Here is a 20,674-nt window from a genome sequence, read left to right on the forward strand (position 1 = left end):
CAATCAAAAGGAAGCATTTCTTCACACAACCTGTGGAACTCATGGCCAGGGGATGTTGTGGAGGCCAAAAGTACAAATGGGTTCAAAAAAGAATTAGATAAATTCATGGCAGATAGGACCATCAATGGCAAGATGATTCCTGTAAAACTCTACAAACCGAATGGCCAGGCGCACAGGGTATATAAGGCAGAGGCCTTGGGAATCCATTTTGTTGTCAGTCACCAGTCTTCAGCCAGGACTCAGCTTCAGGTACCAACTTACTTCTGGATCAGTTCATCTACAACTGAACTGAAGCTGTGAAACAAAGGACTGAGACCCGCCCAGAGACTGGATGCACACCAGAGGAGCTATACAAGCCTGCAAACTCCACAATTCTCCCAGAAACCTGATGTATATGGACTTTCAATCATTTGTAGGTATCTGATTTGCTCTGACCCTTTAACATTTCTCTTATGGTTTATTTCTTTCTTTTTACAATAAACCTTTAGTTTTAGTTACTAAAGGATTGGCTGGCAGCATGGTATTTTGGGTAAGATCCAAACTTACATTGCTCTGGTGCTGTGGCTGACCCTTTGGGGTCAGAGGGAACCTTTTTAGTAAAGAGCATAGAGTTTAAATAACTGGTCTCTTTACTGGACCTAGTGATTGATTTGGGAGCTTGGAAATGAAATGCAGTGAAGGGGGCTGTGTGTATTTGTATACCGGCTTCTGTGGGGATTCAGAAGTGCAGTGTGTGTCTGGTTGGGAAGCCTGACTTCAGTGTCACCCACCAGTGTTGGGAGACTCTGCTCTCCTTTTACAGGCTGCCCTGACCTTGGCATTTTCAGGTGGCTACCCTGGGCACGGGATGGGTCACTACAGGCACTAAGTGATCACCCTCTATCATTTCTGCACAATCCATGCCTTATTCAATACACAAGATAACAGTGTAGGTTACGGGAGTACATAAAGGAAGCAAGGAGCCTACCGCTCTGCACCTTATTTTGGGCCCAATTATTTGCCATGACAGAAGAAGACTAATCTTCTGAAACGCGATGATTTACTCTGAATTAACATTAGCATGAGAGCAGATTGGTGCCCTCAGCTTGTGCAGTTAATGAGGCAGGAATTCTCACTGAGCAGGGAGGATATAAGCATTTTTTTTCTTCTCTGCACCATGAGGCAGGGGACCTGTGGGAAAGATGATCTGATCATGTACCTAAAGACCATCATAATGGAAACGCACAAGAGAGATCAAATTAAAGTTGCACAAACAACCTTAACGTTGGTATTTCCTAGCCTTAAAGTGCTTCACTGTGAGACTTTAATATATTTTTTGTTCAAGATTAAAAAAACAAACAAACAAACAAACAAACAAAAAAACCAATGAGAGTTCTGTAGCACTTTAAAAACTAACAAATTTCATTTCAGCAGGCATAAGCTTTCGTGGGTTGCACCCCACTTCCTCAGATGCAGTTGGTAGAAATAATATAGCAAATACAATTCAAATACAAGCCAGCTGTCAGCACAGCTGGACTGGCTGGTCCCCTCTCACTGCGGGCTGCAAATATTGAAGCAATTTTGGCAGCAAATTAGGACTTGTTTCCACACCAAGGGCATTTATGCTATGGCAGCAATACATGGAAGTGTGAGCACCAGTGCACTTGTGGTTAGACTGTCAGTAGAACAGCTGCTATCTCTTACAGTGGCATTACAAGAACAAGGACGCTGTTGCTGTGCAGAATGGTCCCAGGGAGGTTAACTGATTGATCCAAGAGGTCTCTTTCCATTTTAACTTTCATAACCATCCTTGCCCCGGGTACTGAGGACAAGACCGAGGAATAGTCTCAGTGTACTTTGCTGATGTGTTTAGACTCACAGAAACATACAACTTGTTTCTAGTTGTACAGCATTTACTCAACATCCCCGTTTCCTCTTATGGAACAAGATTTTCAAACTGTATCAGATCTCTGTGCAGCCATGCGCAAGGCAGCGCGCGCTACAACCAAGAGATCGACTATTAACTCTGAGCTGCCCTGTTGCTCTTCTCAGCCTTACACTTGGATCTGGATTTCCGTGCTGGTGACCTAGTCGCTGACTCCGCAGGTGTTCGTCTCCTCTGACCAGACTTGGTGACAGACCTGGGTTCTGACCTGCAGTTTGAATCTGCCCCTATCCCACTATAACTGAACTATTCTCTGGTGGCATACTCCTCTCTCTCATCTGTGACTTCCCATATCCACTGATGTATCTCAGCCAAGGTCTCTCCTCCATGGCCAACAGCCTTGCTAAGACCTCCCTGCCCCTCTGACTCTTGTCCCCTAGTTGCTCTCTCTGTGTAACCTTTTCCACCTCTAATTTCAGCATCTCACAAGCCCCAGAATGCAGCAGTTTCTTGCTCCTGCATGAATGATCCTCTCCTGTGCTGCTTTCAATGGTAGGGACAGTCGCTTGTGAGTAAGTGGACGTGCCAGAGGTGTCTCTGTCGATCCTCTGGCATAGCAGTGGGTGCTTGTCCAGGGTAAAAACTCTCTTTTCTTTGCGTCTTCTCTGAACCCAACCTGCATTTTGGGTGCAGGATTCCACAGGGAGGCTGTCTGAGAACCCTGAGTGATCTTCCTTGCTGGATGGACCAGAGAGGAAAACTGGGGAAGGCACATGATCTTCATCCTTTAACGGTACTTCTGAAAAAGAAAGTAAGAGTTGGAATAAGCTCCAGCCCCATCTGGAGTTGCTTGGTTTTAATTCTTGGATGCCCTGATTGTCAACGTTTCCCCACACCTTCAGGAGACAGTCACGGGACCTATCCCTCCTTTCCCAGACCAATGTCTGGCCGTTTGCCTGTCTCCTTGCCCACTTTCTGTACAGAAAGCGCCTGGAGCTCATTATCGAGCATCCATATGGGGGACCAGTCCCGTGTCTACGAAGATACTTGCAGGAGATGGGGTGCGCGGGCTCCCTCTGAACACACTATGTAAAGTAAAGCACCCCTCTGCACTACAGTGACTAGTGCCATAGGAATGTCTCCTAAATAAATAAGCACCCCTCTGTAATTGTTCTGCTCGGGACAGGTAGTAGCAATTATTCATATAGGGCTCTCTATACAAATTGTGAAATCTCACAAAATAAAATGGCTGTACATTTCTCTCTAACACACAGTATTCTTTGCAACCTGTAACATATGGGTTGAGAACCTTTCTATTAGACTGTGGAATCCATACCACGCAATGTACTGTAATCCAAAATGAGGGGCATGAAAGAATCATTCATGCAGAAAATTTAGAATGCTGTGGGATTCGTTCCTTTAGTGTAAATGACGGTTTCTGTACCCTCAGGGCAATGATTCTTTATATCCCATGTAAACAATTTTTCAACCATGGAAATGAGGAGACACTAGGGTTTGAATCACGCCAGAATGCTCCTGAATGCCATTCTGTCACTTTTTTTGTGGTGGAACTGAGTTTGGCAGTGTGCTGGGGGGCGCGTGCCCCTCAATAGCTCACTCCACCCCAAGCCAGGGGAAGGCACTCTGATCTGCAGCTGGGATGCAACAGGAACTTGGCCAGAGATCCGTACTGCTGATAGCTCGCCAGTGCCAGCAGGGAGCCTGCAGCGCTGTCGCAGGGCAGTGTAGCAGTGCAAACATGCGTAGGGGGAGGGGGCACAGCACATAGGGTGCTGCCGTGGGGCACACAGGGCTCCCTGGACCAGGGGAAGCTGCCCCAGTTTGCATTGCTGTCACTTACGCGATAGTACCAGGAGGGCCTTCTGGCACTTCTCTTTTTGTAGGGACTTAATTACTGAGGGACACCACACATGGGAATATAGGTAGCGATGGGATTGAGGTGAGGGGCATGTGAGAGGGCTGGTGAGTGGAGTTATCATCCTAAGGATGTGCTGGAAGTTCCACTGCTTGGGACAGTCAAGTGAGCCGCTGGCGTAGAGTAAATCTTTTTATCTTTGGTGCAACACTGATGATTTTATATGGTTACAATAGGGATGAATTAGGCCCTGCTATTGTTCACCTTAGCTCGGGGAGAGGAGGCTGGATACAGAGTAGCTATAATGATTTTAATGTATGTGGTGCTGGTTGTGAGCATGAATGGGAAGTAAATGTTATGAATTTGCCAACGTGCCAGTTAGATTTTAGAGCAGAAAGCCAACAAACTAAATTTGCCAATAGAATAAGTGTTATAGCCACTATTAGACTGGAATCTAATTAAGATAATCTCTTCCTATGGAGTCCAAGGAGCGTTAGCTTACGAATGTTAACGTTAGGTTCTTTGCAGGTCAAATTTTATTTTGGACAGTATTTCTCAGATCAGGACTGTTGGTTATTCTTAGCCAATGAACAGTTTATTAATTCACCGAGAACCACTTTAATATACAATCCACAGTTCACCAGTCATGTGTAGATACAACCAATCTTCACACTAAATACAGTCTTTCAAGCAATTGTCAGATTAGGTTGAGGCTCAGCAGTTATATCATATAACAAAACAAATTACCAAGATTTCTTATCATATTTACATATAATAATCAATTATCAAATTCTTTAATGCTTCTAGTTGTTTATTACACTTCCACTACCTCTGGAAGGAATAAGGATGCACTTGTCTTTAAGGCACTCTTAAGAATGTGGTTTCTACTATTTGAATAGTTTGGTCTGAAAGGGAAGCGTTTAAACTATAAAAAGCAATTGCTTAAAGTTATTGTTTAAATTTATCTTAGGCGAATTTGCTTGGATAAGAACATGCATATCACATTAGTTAAAATCCAGAATATGGTTTCGTAAGGTCTCACTAAAAGTATGAACTCTGAAAGATACCTTTCAGTTTTTATATTAAAGAACAGAAGGAGAAATACAGTCTTTGACATGAAATCTCATCACTTCTTCTTAGTCCTGTAACTCTGAAATAGGGGAGAATCCTTTCCACGCGGTTGGTCCAGGCAATGATAGCATTTCTGGACTCTGCATCTTCTTCATGAATTCAGTCACATCATCTTCCTGTAACCTGGGAGGAGAGGAGAGTCTTTCCCACATGGGGGTTTAGCAAAGTTCTGGGGTCCATGTGATGGCCCCAGATTTATACATCTTGTTTTGGGGTCCATTGGAGAGTGCCTGTTGTCTTGTTTCTGTTGGATGCTAACTCAGCTGCAAGATCTGTTTCTGCTATTTCCCTTGGTGTCCAGTAGATGGAGGAAGTGCTCCTTTAATCCTTTTTGCATCGTCAGCTTCTGATGTTTGAATCATTTCATGGTCTGTATTTCAGTATTTGCCCAGACTATTACATGGAATCCCCCCCCTTTTTAAAGCAGTTTCTTTTAGTAATTCAAAGTTTTATCTGGTTACAAGTGTATACCTTTCCATATTCTTTTTCCTTGTGTCATATGACTCAGACTGCTTTTATAGCGCAACAATCATTTAGAAACAAAACCCCTTGTTGTCTTTTAAATCTAGTGGACATAGTCCATTCATTTTCATTGTATAAGCATTCCTCCTTCTTTAAGGCTTTCAATAGAACAAGAGACATTATTCACAGATAGAGAAACAGTTTATCTGATTCACAAGGCACACAAATGTGCAACTTTTAAATTGGGGTGAAAGGCGTATTAGAGTCAGATCATCTAGTCTGACTTTCTGTATATCACAGGCCACCAGCACCCGCATACTAAACCCAACAACTGAAAGACCAAAATATTACAGTCCACAAGAGTCTAAACTATGATGTGCCATGGGCAGAGAATAGGAGGGACTGAGTTGCACCATGGCCCATGTTCCTCACAATTGCAGAGAAATGATTAAATGAGATACAGTATACTTCCATTTAGCCGAAACCCTATTATCCTAATCTCCACATTATTCCAATCCCTTCTGTGTTTCCCAGCATGAGGTTTTTGCTGCAGGGGGCATGTATTTCATGCTGGGGGACAAGAAAGGGATTGGGATAATGTGGAGAGTTGGATAACAGAGCAGAGTCCTCCAGCCAGGACTGTGAGAAGGCGGAGGAGGAGCCCCCAGCCAGGGGGGGAGGCCACCCTGCTGCTGAATGGCTCTTGCGCTCTCAATTATCCAAACTCCCAATTATCCAAATTAAATCCATGTCCCCCATGATATTTGGATAATAAGTAGTATACTGCATACTCAGATAACCCCAGCAAGTCACCTGCACCCACTCGGTGAAGAGCAAGGTGAAAAAATGCCAGGGTCACTGTGAATCTGACCTGGGAGAAAATTCCTTTCTGACCCCACATACAGTGATCAGCTAAACTCCGAGCATGTGAGCAAGAACAAGCCAGCAAGAATTCTTGGTGCCACCTCAGAGCATTGGTCCACCCTGTCCAACATCCCATCACCAGCCATGGCCATCTCTGATGCTTTAGAGGAAGGAGACCAACCCCTCCATCCATACCATGCATTATAAGGGGGAAGAGGAATCCCTTCCTGACCCCTGCAGGTGGCTGGCTGAAGCTCTGAAGCATGAGCTTTAGGAACATAAGACATAAACCAGAAGTGAGCCCCAGGGCTCTTAAGCCCTGCTCCCTTCTATCACAAGCAACTCCATCATACAATCACACTCATAAATATGTCCACCTCTCTCTTGAAATTCAGAGCTCCTGTTAGGAATCACTCATCTGATTACTAAAAGCCTTCTAATTCCAGTCTGAATTTGTTCATGGCCAGTTTATATCCATTTGCCCTTGTGCCATGTTGTCCTTTAGTTTAAATAGCCCTTCACCCACTCTGGTATTTACCACCGCCCCTCCCCGCCCCTCCCTCCCCCCGGGATATATTTATCGACAGCAGTGATATCTCTTCTAACCAGAGCAACAAACTGTAAAATAGCCCAGAAATTGTGTGAAGCAGCAGAGAAAAGAGCAAGAAATGTCCCCTTACCACCCATCCTCAGCTTCGGTCGTTCTGCCCTCTCCCTGGGGAGCAGGGTCCTGGAAGTACTTTGTCCCTGTCCCGTTGTCCCTGGGATTTGAAGCAGCAAACTACAACAGACAGACAGTTGAGTCCCTCTTTGTACCAAGCAGAATTCATTCTGTGGAGGATCCTGGCAAAGAGTGGGGGAAAGAGGAGGAGTCTTTGTGGGAGGAGACTGAGGTTCCACTAACAAGTTCTGGGCTCAGGGGCAGTAGACAGTGAAACCCTCAGTTCTTTTACACACACCATGCACCATTTACCACCTTAGCCACCAGCTCTATTCCTTAATCTTTCTATCTCTCACTCTTCTTTCCGACTCAATCTCCTCGCCCTTTGTCCCATCTCTCCATGGTATCCTTTTAACTAACATCTGTGCTGAAGACTGGCATTGCTTACAGTTGATCATGATAGTTCCAGTAGCTTCTTGTTGTTCCTTAAGTCTGGTTGTTGAATGCAGAAATGTTTACATCTGGGCTTTGGCAGGTTAACTGTCACCTTCCCTTGATCTCCAGCTGTGCTCCTATTCCTGTCTTCATGTGCCTTGGGATTAGTGTGGAGACCACAGCTAGTCATTGAGTCCTAAACCCCATTCTAATACATTTTTAAATGTTCTGTAGCTTATAATGACACTTCTTTTCAGGGCTCTGCTCAGGTATCTGGTTCTGGAGATGCTTTACTGGGGTTCTTGCTGTTGTTGTAGCTTTATGGCTGTGTATTTAAGTTATTTTAAAATAAAATATTATTTACCGCTACAGTTATCAGAACTGCAGATTTTCATAAATACATATGAAATCAACTCTACATTTAGTTTCTGTAGGGGTCACTTGAAAGACATTTCATTTTAAGACTGAGTTTGAATATTGGAGAAGTGAAACCCATAGAAACGGAAATGGTAAGGCCCAAATTTAGTTCTGGTTTTCTTGTGACTTTTGAATGTGCAACCTTATCTATTTCCAAATTCAAGCCAACAGAAACAGGCAGAAGGTTTTTTTTGTTTTTGTTTTTGTTTTTGTTTTTTTTGCAACAACTAACTTTCTAACCCTGACTCTTTAAAAAACGAAAACTTAATTAATGCAGAAACTGAAGAGGCTGCCAACAAATGCTACTCGGACTGCCTCAGTTGAACACTGAAGTTATCAGAAGTTGAGGAGATTTGTTTTATTTGGTAGAAGAGTACTAAAGGACTCAACTAAACCTCACCTACTCCCTGTAACAGAATGTACTCCTATGTCCACACCCTACACACTGTTGTAATAATCTTTAAACAAAGTATGTCTTGTAAAGTATCGTATGAAAACTCATAATTAGCTGGTCATTACTGTCCTAATAAAATGTGCATGGCAACATTGTATGCAAAGTTATAAGAGTCCACTCTAGGATGCTATTAACACATGTACCAAACCACAGACCTACCCAAGCAGCAGTTTTCAAACAGGTCTGTCCTAAACAAAGGAATGTTTGATCTACTTAATTTGCAGTAATCCGAATCATCGAGCTGGAAGAGGAAATAAAGGAAGTTCAAATAGTTAAGAAAAAAGTAGCAGGGAACATCCTTTCCTATAACATTTTGTCTATTAATACCCAGCTGGAAATGTTTTTCAAAAGAGGGATTGAAACTATAAAAAGGGGGTCAAATACCCCAAGACTCCCCAGCCCATCACATTCATGGCACCTGAAACAACAAAAGAAGCATCCATTGGATTCTAGGAGAAGGGGTCCTGAGCTAAGAAATTTGATCAGTAAGGCTGCTGAAAGCATGTGATGAGAAAACTTTACTTTGAATTTAACATAGTTTGTTAATTTAGGCACCAGTTGAATTTATCTTTGTTTTTCTTGTACCCATTTCTGACTTTTATCATCATTACTTGTGCTCATCTAAAATCTCTCTTTGTAGTTAATAAACTTGTTTTATATTTTTATCTAATCCAGTGTGTTTAAATTGAAGTGTCTGGGAGACTCTATTTGGGGTGACAAGTTCTGTACATGTTATTTCTAGTAAAGTAATAATGGACTTTATATAAACTTATATTGACTAGAAGAGGTCTGGGCAGTACATGACATACATTTCAGGGAGAAAATCTAGGACTGGGAGCGTGCTTGGGTCACCCTGCAGTATCACCGAGGCTGGTAAGAGACAAGGTGTTGCTGGCTGGCTGTGGCACACATAGAGACATAGCTTGGAATGGCTTGTAGGCTGGAGTCTGTTTGTGAGCAATCCAGGCTGGAGGCTACTGCAGCAAAGACTTATAAAGGGACCTCAGGTTAGAGGTAACGGGTGACATAGCTACTCATTAGTCTGGATTGTACCCTGCTATGTCACAGTCCTCACTCACCTGTCTGTGATCCTTACTTGAAAGGAAAAATATATTCAGACTACAGAGTTGGATGTGCAATCAGAGGTGTGCAGGAGCAAATGCAAATAGCAAATCTGTGTGATGGTGTCATCTAGCCATAGGGACCTTCAGCCCCCATTGTCTGTTGCTTTCATATGGTACATCATGGTTATAATTAGGCTGTAATCTCTTTAGGCCAGGGACCAGGTCTATTTTATGAGTCTGTTCAGCACCCTCGAGGTAACATAAAAATGATACAAGTTAATTACATTTAAATCTCAAACCAATCTCATATTTTATTTACTTTAATAGTTTGAATTGTTCTAAGCTCTTGTCCGCATAAATTCAGGGCTGGCCTATGTAGCTCCAGGAAACCTGCTCTGGGAGATCTTACATGGCAGAGATGTGGTGGTTTGTTGTTGTTGATTTTTAGCGGTAAATAGTTCATCAGGGGAAGGTTCTTCCGGCTGTCCTCCCCTGGAGCCATGCCCTGCTGACTGGCTGTATCACCAAAGGAAATGTTACTACCTCTCTGAGAAAGAAACAGACTGGGACTCCAGCCAGGGCTTTTGTTCCTCACACAACAACTCCCTGCTTGTAACTGAAAACCAGCAGGAACTGGTAAGGCGCTGAGAAGTGGTAGTTTCACCCCCTCCCACCTCCTGGGACCTATGTGATTCCCCCTCTCTCATTCTGCTATTTCTGCATGGCTATAAATCCAGTGCAAAGAGTGTGACAAGGCACAGTGCACAGAAATACGCGTACATGCTCTTTTCTGGAGCTGCCGTCTTCAGCTCTGGTAGTTCATATTTAGAAACTGTTCATGGAAAGTCTCCTTTAACCTTTGTATTTGTCACATTCACGCATGCTAGTGTCTGAGGCGACTGTCTGTGAAAACAATGCCCCCTCTTGCCTATCTGTAACCAGAGAGAAACTCTCTTCACACGTACCAAGACCCATCAAGCACAACTGGGCTGGATACTTGTGTTAGCCCCAGTCTTGGCAGTGAGGTGACAGTTCTCTTCCCTTGACACTGGCCACTTCTGTTGAATTTCACATTTCAATGCTGGGGTATTAGAAATGGTGCTACCCCTACGGGAAGGGAGGCTTTCCTGTCCCTGCTCTGTCCCTTAAATGGGGCTGCAGCAGTGCACAGGGCCAGAAAACCCCATAGCCAGTCAGAAGAGAATTTCCCCAGCTGAAGGCAGCGCTATACAGGCCCCATCCCTAACCCCAGAATTGGTGCACATTGGGGGCAGAAGTGGAGTCCCCGTAGCGAAAGCTGCTCTGAGCAGCTCTGGGTTGAAAACTGCGCACAACCAACCGAGGAAGGACTGTTCTGAATTCAAGTAGGCTTTTGAGCTGTGCTTAGTTGTGCTAGGGGAACAAGTGCAGAATCCCAGTGATGCAAAAGTTAGCTTCCCTGTGCCCTAACTCTGTCCCGACTTCACCTGGGTGTGGATTGGCTCCTAGAAGGACAGTACACACTCCCAACCTGTCTTCATTACAGCAGACTTTGCTTGTGCTCCTTATCTTCACTTTCAAGACCATTTATAAAATCACTCTGCCTTCAATTCTGCTCTCATTTTCTCCTACTTCCCCACTTGTGTCCTATGTTCCTCCCTGTCTTCTTGCCTCATTGCTCCCCTCATCTTCTCCTTTTCTTGTTTAGGCACCTTCTGTTTTCTTGCTTACAACCTTTAGGACAATCTCCCATTTCATGACCATCCAGTGTCCTCTCTTCATTCATCTCCCTCTATAAAACCTGCTTCTTCCAGGAATCCTTCCTCTGGTCTCTACACCAATGATTTCTGCAGCCTGGTTTGCCTAAACTGTTGTCCACTGTTTTGCTGATGTCAGGCTGTTCAGGGAAGGGACTATAACTTGGTCTTTATTTCGTACTGTTCTGTGTTCATGAATCTGTGTAAATACTTAATAATTGTCAGTGCTCACCTGGGTTCTTATAATGAACCTTGCCTACCACTAAAGTGTCAGAGTGCATCATGGCTTTATATGCATGCTTAATATTAGTCCATGGCAGTCTTTTGAGCAGAGATTTCTGTAATGTCCTGTCCCTTTAAATGTTTAAGTGCCTCCCCTTCTCCTAGGTTTGAGCGCCTTCCCCATCTCCTGCTTTGTTAGTTTCGGTTTTGCAGCCCAAACAATAAAACTACCACAGCTGACTGCTGTGTGTATCAGCTCCCTCTGCCTCTTTCTCCCGCCTTCTGTGCTAGCCCCAGAAATGTAACAACTTCTAGTCAGACTGAGGTTTTTTTGTTTGGTTATTGGTGCTTCTTTTTTGTGGACATCACAGGATCCAGACTTGTGATTTGATATACATTTGATATCAGTTGATATCAGAACTAAAAGGTTGGTACATTAACCCATAGTCCTAACCTTTAATACTTCTTTCTCTAGAAGGGAAAGATCATCCTTTCATCTTCTAGTCTGGAACAAAGATTTTACATTTTGAAAACTGGACAATACACTAGAATTGGCTGATTAAGAAAGATCCCTGCTCGTGTTTTTTTCCTAAAGAAATTTAAAATGAAAATAGCAAAGCAAGGACCCAACACACACCATGCGCTCATCCCCCCACCCCATCCAGCTCCCCATGTCCAACATACGCCAGCTGTCTCTCCGACCCATGCACATACTGTGTTCTGCCCCTCCAGGCCCCACTCCCATGCACACAGTCCACACCATACACTCTGCCCTGCACTTCCGCCCCTGCCTACACACAGACTATGCTCCTGCCAGTTACATACCATATACTTTCACATTTCCCAGAGCTTCTCTCATCCATTGCCTCCCTCAAAACAAGCCCCCACCTCTGTTCAGAAGTCAGGGACCAAGCAAATGGAACTGCCTTCCTGTAATGTAATCCAACGCTGTCTGGGGAGTGTGGGACCAGTCTGATTCGCTAGCTCTCAATGCCTTCCTGTTCAATACAAGTTCCCTCACACACCCCCTCTTGGGCAGAAGCTTCCGCTCTTTGTTTGCTTCTTGCAGCTGAAGCTGCAGCCATAGTTGGGGATGAAGCTTCAGCTTCAGGGAGGGCATTTTATTTTGGAGGAAAAGGGACCGTGCCAGGGCAGGAAGAATTTGGGGTGAGGGATTTTTCTTCTCGTGTTTGTATCTCTGTATAGCTTATAGACTCATAGACTATAAGGTCAGAAGAGATCATTATGATCATCTAGTCTGACCTCCTGCACAACGCAGGCCACAGAACCTCACTCACCCACTCCTGTAATAAACCTCTAACCTAATATTGAGTTACTGAAGTCCTCAAATAATAATTTAAAGACTTCAAGGCACAGAGAATCCACCAGCAAATGACTTGTGCCCCATGCTGCAGAGGAAAGGAAGATGCAGACTGTGGGGCGTGGAGATCCAACACATACTGACCAAATGTGTAGACAGCATAGGAATTTAGATCAGTGAGGTGCAAGAGTTTTGAGCAGCTGTAGATCAGTGCGTGTTTATTCATGCACGAACACACCCGCATGCTTGTTCATTTCTTCTGGCTCACTCTTATTTTGAACATTGGTGTGTTAATGGGAACTTTCTCCCCTCTAATCTATGTGATCTGGACATCAGTTCTATCCTGCACTTTGTTCATCCTGCTCACTCTGTTCCAAAATTTCCTGTTCTAAAGATTGTGGAAGGAGAGTGATACCAGAGCTCACACCCTTGTGGCTCCTAGAATAGGGGCAGGAAGAATGAGTTCTGTCCCCTTAGGTTCTGTTGGTCTGATTAGTTAAGGAGCCTAATTCACTACTGCATTACACTGGTGTAACTCCATTGGAATCAGTGAGGTTATACTGGCATACAACTGGAGTAACGCAATGGTGAATCAGGCCCCATGTCTCCAGCACCGGGTGAAGTATTTAGAGGTGCTTCCTCCTCCTGTGTGTGGGGAGAGAAAATGGGGAGAAGAACACTAAAGAGAGAAGTGAAAATGAGGAATGGTGTAAAAGAATTTTAGGAGGCTACTTGTTCCCCATAGACCCTCAGTGTTCTTTATCTTACTAAAACAAGGGGAGCGTTATTCAGTGATTACATTGTTTTATTTTTACTTTATGTACCTGCCCACATGCTTAGGGTCTCACTGATCACCATAATTTGGATCAGGAAGGAATTTTCCCCTTGGTCAGATTGGCAGAAACCCTGAGGGTTTTTCACCTTCCTCTGCAGCATGGGGCATGGGTCACTTGAGGGTTCAAACTAGTGTAGATGGTGGATTTTCTGTAACTTGAAGTCTTTAAACCATGTTTTGAGAACTTCAGTAACTCAGTCATAGGTTAGCGGTCTCCTTGGGGGGGGGGGGGGGGGAGTGCAGTTCTGTGGCCTGCAATGTAGACTAGAGTAGATGATCACGATGGCCCCTTCTGACCTTAACGTCTATGAGTCTCTGTGACATACAAAGAGCCCATCCCTAGCTGTAGCCTGCAGCTCTCTGTTCAGCTGAGAGCCACTAGCCTTGGAATGACCTTTTGACATCTGCTGCCACCTCACATGTTCTTACCCACAATAAAGTTGCTTCACACAATGTCGATGGGTGAAATAAAAAAGGGAGATTGGATTAGAGAGTGACTGATATTCTTCTCAGCCATTTTATGTAACTTTATTTTAGGAAAGGGAACTTTACTAATACAAGATGTTGTCTCCTCTAGATTAAAATTTGAAGTCACAGAAGATTTTGACCACCAGTAATTTAAATAGACACAGTCATTTCCTGTGGTGCATAGAGATTTTAAAAAATTGGCTGAATGGTAATGAGTTACTCCACTCTTAAGATCTGCAACACTCTCTGATGCAGAGTTCAAAGAGTTCAGCCCTCTCTTGTGACTGGACTAGAGTGCAGCCGGAAGAAAGGCCCTCAGACTCCGCTTACCTGAGCCATTTGTTGATGCCATTTTTCTTTCTGTTTCTTTTCTTTTATCCAGTTCAAGTCATCTTTGTTTACTGAGAGTATAACTGCCGGATCTGGAATCACTTTCCCTTCAGCCTCCCCTCCACGCAAACACAAGATGCTCTGCTACCACGAAACACTCTGATCCCTTTATTCTTCTATACCCCACACCACTCTGTTAATGCACTTCACAAATGACCTTCTGCCCTCCCTCCCCCATTTTGGTCCTAAACTCTGCACAAAGAGCTATCAGCTAGTATCTTTCAGTCCAGTAGCTCTCAATTCCATTGTTGGCAAGGTGGGCAGGAGGGCAGTTAAAATTGGCTGCATGTGAAAAAGAAACCTCTCTCACTCAGCAGGCAAGAGATGACAATTGTTTTGCTGTTCAGCTCAGCATCCTTTTGCAGTTGGTTTAAGTCTAAACTCAGTGCTAAACAGGAAACTGTGGTTTGAAGAGCTTCAAGTAATGTCAGAATGATTTCAAAACCGAACAATTCGAGAGTGATACAAATCATCTTTTTTCCACAACGCAAACTGAGAAATTGGTTCCGATCGTCTGTGACTGAGGTCTGGCTTATTGGGAGAAGTAGCAGCTGATGGCGTTGGTTGATGAGGCAGCTGTGCAGCCTCATTCCAGCCTGATCACTAAGGGGCTTTCTGGTGCAGATCCACAGGCTACAGACATCTCCTTAGAAAATGTACTGACCACGGTCACCAGGATGGAGGCCAGGTTCCACTGGCTATGACTGACTCACAGCACTGGAAACCTCACTGGGCTCTTGGGTATAAAAGCTTCAAACTGTGAGTAGTTCTTAACGGGGTTAAAACTTGCAGTGAAAGAGAGAGGCTCATCAGCCTTAAGGAAAATTTTGTGGTCTCCAGGAAGGTGGAAATGTTGGAGAGCCACATGGCATCTTATCTCTACCTAGAGCCGGATCCTCAGCTGGTGTAAAGGAAGTCAGAAGAGCTGTGTACACTTCTGCCAGCTGAGGATCCTGCCCCCTGATCTCCTATCTCTCTGTCTCACTGATTTTTATTCTGTTATTTTAATCTTGTTTATCTTCATCTTTTCCAAGTCACTGTATTGTTATAGCCCTGTCCTTCCTCATCCCCATACTCGCCTTACTTCTTTTTACCCTCACCCTTGCCAAGGATCACAGTAGATTTTCCATCACTGACCATTTTTGAACCAAGATAGATGTTGTTCTAAAAGCTCTGCTCTAGGAATTCTTTTGGGGAAGTTCTCTGCCCTGTGTTGTACAGGAGGTTGAACTAGATGATCACAATGGTCCTTTCCGACCTTTGAATCTAGAAATCTATGAATCACGTATGTCATATCTAACAGTTAGATTGTCTTTGGTTTGAGGAAGGGGGCATCTCTTCTGCTGAGCACCCGTAGATATATACTTACTTTTGAGTGCTAAAGATAAATAAGTAACAGTAATAATGAATATGGCACTTATTAAAAGCATTTAAACCCCAGGTCACAGTACAGCCGGAACACTTTCCCTATTGCATTCCACCCAATACTACAGTGTAACTGCTTTCCCAATGCTAGTGCTTTATACACTTTCTCTGCAACTCTAGGGTTTATCTGTTTTGCCACTAAGGATCTGATTCTCTGAGATGCGGAATATCCTCAATTCCCAATGACTTCTTTGGGAAGTGGGGATGCTCAGTACCACACGGGATCAGGTCCTTAACTTGCTATTTTCAATGTTGCTTTCAAATGCTTTTAAAAGGACAGTGACCTTTTAATGGTTCTAAACTCTATTAACCAGTACAGAGTGTCTCCTAGCTAATTCACACTGCATGATTTTATGTCACATCCTCCCCCTTTTCATCCCTCTGTGTCATCTATTGTTGTCTAAGGTCCTGGTCCTGCTCAAGTTTACTTTCACATGTATGAGCAAGTCCCAGGGATGCAGTGGGAGCACTCCCATGCTTAAAGTTCAATGTGTGCATAAACCTTTGCAGCCCTGAGGCCTAAGATTTTAATTTTGGGGGGCAGGGACCTTGTTTTCCTTATGTCACTAAAACATCCTGGAGATTTATAGTGCTACACAATAATAATAATAGGCCCTGGCACACACTGTATTTTACAAATACTAAGAAAAGAGACAATGTCTAGATATTTGTTCTACTGAACCAGGACCAAGTACAAGTGATATCTGAGGGGCAGACAGTACCATTAGAGTGAAAATAACCTTGAATATCTTCTTTGGATTTAGAAAAAGAGTTCCTATGGCATAGGGAAGATTTTGATTAGGAGGTTGCTTCACAGGTATCATTGATCTGTTACAAATGCAAAGCAAGGAGCAGGTTGTGATAGTGGGGACACTTAGGCCTGGTCTACACTGGTGGCTTAATTCGAATTAAAGTCCCTTAATTCGAATTAATTACTCCCGTGTCTACACTTGCGCATTGTTAATTCGAATTAAGGAGTCTTTAAAATTGAATTAATAAAACCACCTCTGCAAGTGGATTAGCGCCTGAAGCACACCAGTTAATTCACATTAGTGTGAGTGTAGATGCAATGAGACTTAATTTGAATTAATTGGCCTCCAGACTGTATCCCATGATGCCCCATTTTAGTACCCTCCCTCAAAGCAGCCCCGGGAAGATTTAAATCTTCATTTCCTGCAGTGAATGGGTTTAAAATCCAAGCTGCGATCACCCTCCCCCCCACACTCAACAAGCCCTTTGCAGTTTGTCTCTTTAAAGGTTTGAAAGATTTCACCACCCCCTTCCCCGCATGGTGAATGTGTTTTAACTGCCCAGCAAGCCCTTTGCAGTTTGTCCCTTTAATATTGGTCCCTTTGAAAGTTTAGCCCTTTAAAGTTTGTCCCTTTGAAAGATTTCACCACCCATTCCACTCCCCGCATGGTGAATGCGTTTTAAATGCCAACAGGGAGAGGAAATTCTTTGCTACATTGTTTCAGTGGCCAATCATGGAAATTGATACTTTCTTAAGAGTTTATTCACAGTGCTACATGTGGATACATTATATCATGCTTTCCATCAGTGAAATGGAAATATTTGTATCACTGTATTAATATACTAACTGACTCTGTTATTATTTATCTTACATTCTACAGACACCTGTAGAATCAAAATCAAAGGCAAGCAATATACAGCAGTGGTAGGGGGAGCATAAAAAGCAAACAGCATACAGGTGGGGGGGTTCATTTGGGGAAGGGAAAAATCAAAGGCAAGCAATATAAAAGGGATGGTGAGCATAAAAGGCAAGCATACAGTTCTAAAGTAATCCAGGATAAGCTGCGATGTATTTGTCACGGTCAAAATGAGAGCATAGTTCAGCTGGCTCCATGTGCCTGCAGCAATGGCGATCTGGGGAGTAAAAAAACAGCACGAAAATCCTTTTCCTGTTTGTTTGGGTGTGGGAAGAAGGTGGGGGAAGCACCGATGCATCCTGGGATGACGACACTCGTCACAACAGCCTCTATGGTTAGTTGCACTGTAGGATAGCTTCCCACATTGCACTGCTTTCTAATTCAAATTAAGGCTGGCAAGTATGGACGCAAGAAACCAGCACAAACACTGTAGTGTGGACAGTCTGCAGTGCTTTCTATAAATCGCTTTCTGTCATTCGAATTAAGCTAATTCGAATTAGTGCTGCAGTGTAGACATAGCCTTAGTAACCTTCAAAAATTGAAGAAGTAATGTGATAAAATATAATATTGTTATTAGTATTATTATAACCTGCTCCAACTCTCATGACAGTCAATGCAAAGACTCCCAAGGAGTTCAACAGGAGTTGGATTGTACTCCAGGAAAGTAATACTCATATAGATAGTGGACTAGCATATAACAACCAGAGGTTCCAAAAATATCCATCAGGATTAGAAAGTTTACATATTCCCTGGGATGCAGCTCTCTAAGAGCTTCCTCCAAAACCTACTGGAGTCTTTCCATTGAATTCTGTTGGAGCTGGAACTGGATCAGGACATAAGTGCCCACTTACGCTTCAAACATGTTCACAGATCCATATTATAAGGCCAGAAGGGACTGCTGTGGTCTAGTCTGTTACACTTTTGCCCTACACTACTGATATGCAACTATTTCTTCTCAGATTACACATCTGAGGATACTCAGGAAAGAAAAGGTCAGTTTGTAAAAATAAATTAATTAAAAAGTTGTGATCAGAACCTAATGGATTGGACATGTCCGAGTTCAAAATATTAGTGCAGATGGGACCAAATCTGTAAGGTGCTCAGCACTAGAACTCATCAAAATGTTTGCAACAAAAAGTTTTTTCATTGAAAAATGCCCTTCTTTTTAATAGAATGTGTTCACAAAAACATTCTGATTTTTTTTTCAAAACTTTTCATTCTTTTCTTTTTGGCTTTTTGCATGTTTTCTGTTTTCTTTCTTTCTTTTTGTTGTTGTTTGCTAGCTATTTTCCTCTTTGGTTTTTTTTTTTTTTTTTTGCCTTTTTCCTTTTAAAAATGGTTGAAGTCCTGGTTTTTTTCCTATCATTTCTTTATTTTTTATTTTCATTTGAGCAAATGGGGAAAGTTTCATGAAAAAATAAAAAACATGAAAGATGGGTGCATTTAGTACCCGGGGAGGAGGGGGGAAATGAATTTTTTTTGTAAAATTAATTCCTTCTCTTTTTGACCAGCTCTACTGAGCACCTTCAACTTCAGTGATTTTCGGTGGGAGATGAGGACACAAAGCAACTTGCAGAAGGTACTCAGCACCACGTTAGACTAGGCCATACATAAGGACAACTCTGCACTGGTGTCCCATTCATTGTGTGAATACAAAGGCATGCTTCAATGACAGGAAAACAGGTTATTTCCTTTAGGTACCAGTGATTGGTGATGAAAGACAGCCTTTCAGGCCTTGTTTTACAAGCCTTAATCATCTGAACAAGAAGCACACATATGAGTATGCAAGATGGGACCCATAGACTGTGAGGCACAAGATACTTTCAGTTCCTAAGAAGCCCTTTTTCTTTCATATACGCAGATCTCTTCTGCTTCTGAAGCTGTGTTATCACGTGTTCAAGAGTGTTTATCAGTTAAATTCAAGTTTTTGACTCCTCCCCCTTCCTTTAGCTGGGATGCCAGCCTGTTTTTTCTGCTCCTCTCAGGCTGCTTCCTTGTCTTTAAAAAATCTCCACTTGTGTTCTTTTGCAGGTGCCAAGGACACTGGTGCTTCATCCCTCCAGGAACCTGGAGATGTCTGTTAGTGTGAGTGACACCTCAGTGGAATGTCTAATATTTCCCTCCGCTCTGTGGCTCCCCACCTCTGGCTCAGCTCAGCAACTGCTGCTGCAGCCGCAAAGTCAACAGCAAGTCAGTTTATATTTACACGTTTATAGTATTAATAGTTTATGCTGCTCTTTATACACCTAGACAAAACTGTATGTCTTTTAAATCACTAACCTCCCTCAAAACTACTCAACGCACTTCCTCACCCAGAGCAACAAATCGTAGAATTATAGAATATTAGAGTTGGAAGAGACCTCAGGAGGTCATCTAGTCCAACGTCCTGCTCAAAGCAGGACTAACCTCAGCTAAATCATCTGTATTTGGAGTTTGTAGTCCAAACCACTAATAGCAATATGCTGTTGCATGTGGGGTACAGAGGAAAATAGTCTTTTCTCATGATACTTTATGTAATAGTTTGTTTAGTTACTGTTATTGCTCTGTGTTTCTCTGATGGAAATGCTTCTCTCCCATAAAACCCTATTGGATCATATCCTCATTCAACTCCTCTCCTGTTGTGCACAGTATCTGGATGCTGATTTGGGAAGAGCTGCAGCATTCTGGATCTTTGAGCACACCACACATACAGGGTCTGTAATGAGTTAATTGTTATTATGGATGACGTACAAAGTGGAATGGTCCCATTTCCATTGTGTGCTGTACCTTCTGGTATCTATGCCCTTATCTTCCAAACTCCACTGTATGATTCTGATGTGGCACCTGGATCCCCACAGGTGGCCAGTCAGAACTCTTAGCCATCAAAATTTTTGGGGTGGTGAACATCAACCAGATTTTCAGAAGAACTCAGCTCCCAGTGAGGCCCCTAAAGGATTTGGAGTGGGCTGATTTTCAAAAGGGCTCAGCATCCAAAAGCTCTCATTGTGTTCATGGAAACTGATATTGGAAAATGCTCTTTTGAAAATCTCCTGCCATGTATATTTATAGTGCTGCATAATTGTTACATTATTATAATCATTTGGTGCTATGGGCACTAATGAAAACAGAAGGGTCCCTCCTTGGGGTTGTACAGTGTAAAACAACCCAAAAATTCACTTCAAAGCAACAGGAAGGAATTCTCCTCATAATGCAACAGAAGCAGGGATAAGAACTGGAGCTTTCTCCGTTGGCTAGTACCCCACGTACTCCTCAGAGCTGGTCCCAACTTCAGTTGCTCTTTGGGTTCTGAGCAGGATCAGGCCCCTTCCTTCCAGAACTATTATGCAGCAGATTACTACAGTGTGCCTTTTGCTTTAGAAAAATGAAAGCAGCCTGGGTCCCT

This window comes from Emydura macquarii, unplaced genomic scaffold (assembly GCF_026122565.2).
Source record: "Emydura macquarii macquarii isolate MOO-44397 ecotype Brisbane River unplaced genomic scaffold, CSIRO-AGI_Emac_v2 contig_2694, whole genome shotgun sequence".
In the NCBI taxonomy this organism is placed as follows: Eukaryota; Metazoa; Chordata; order Testudines; family Chelidae; genus Emydura; species Emydura macquarii.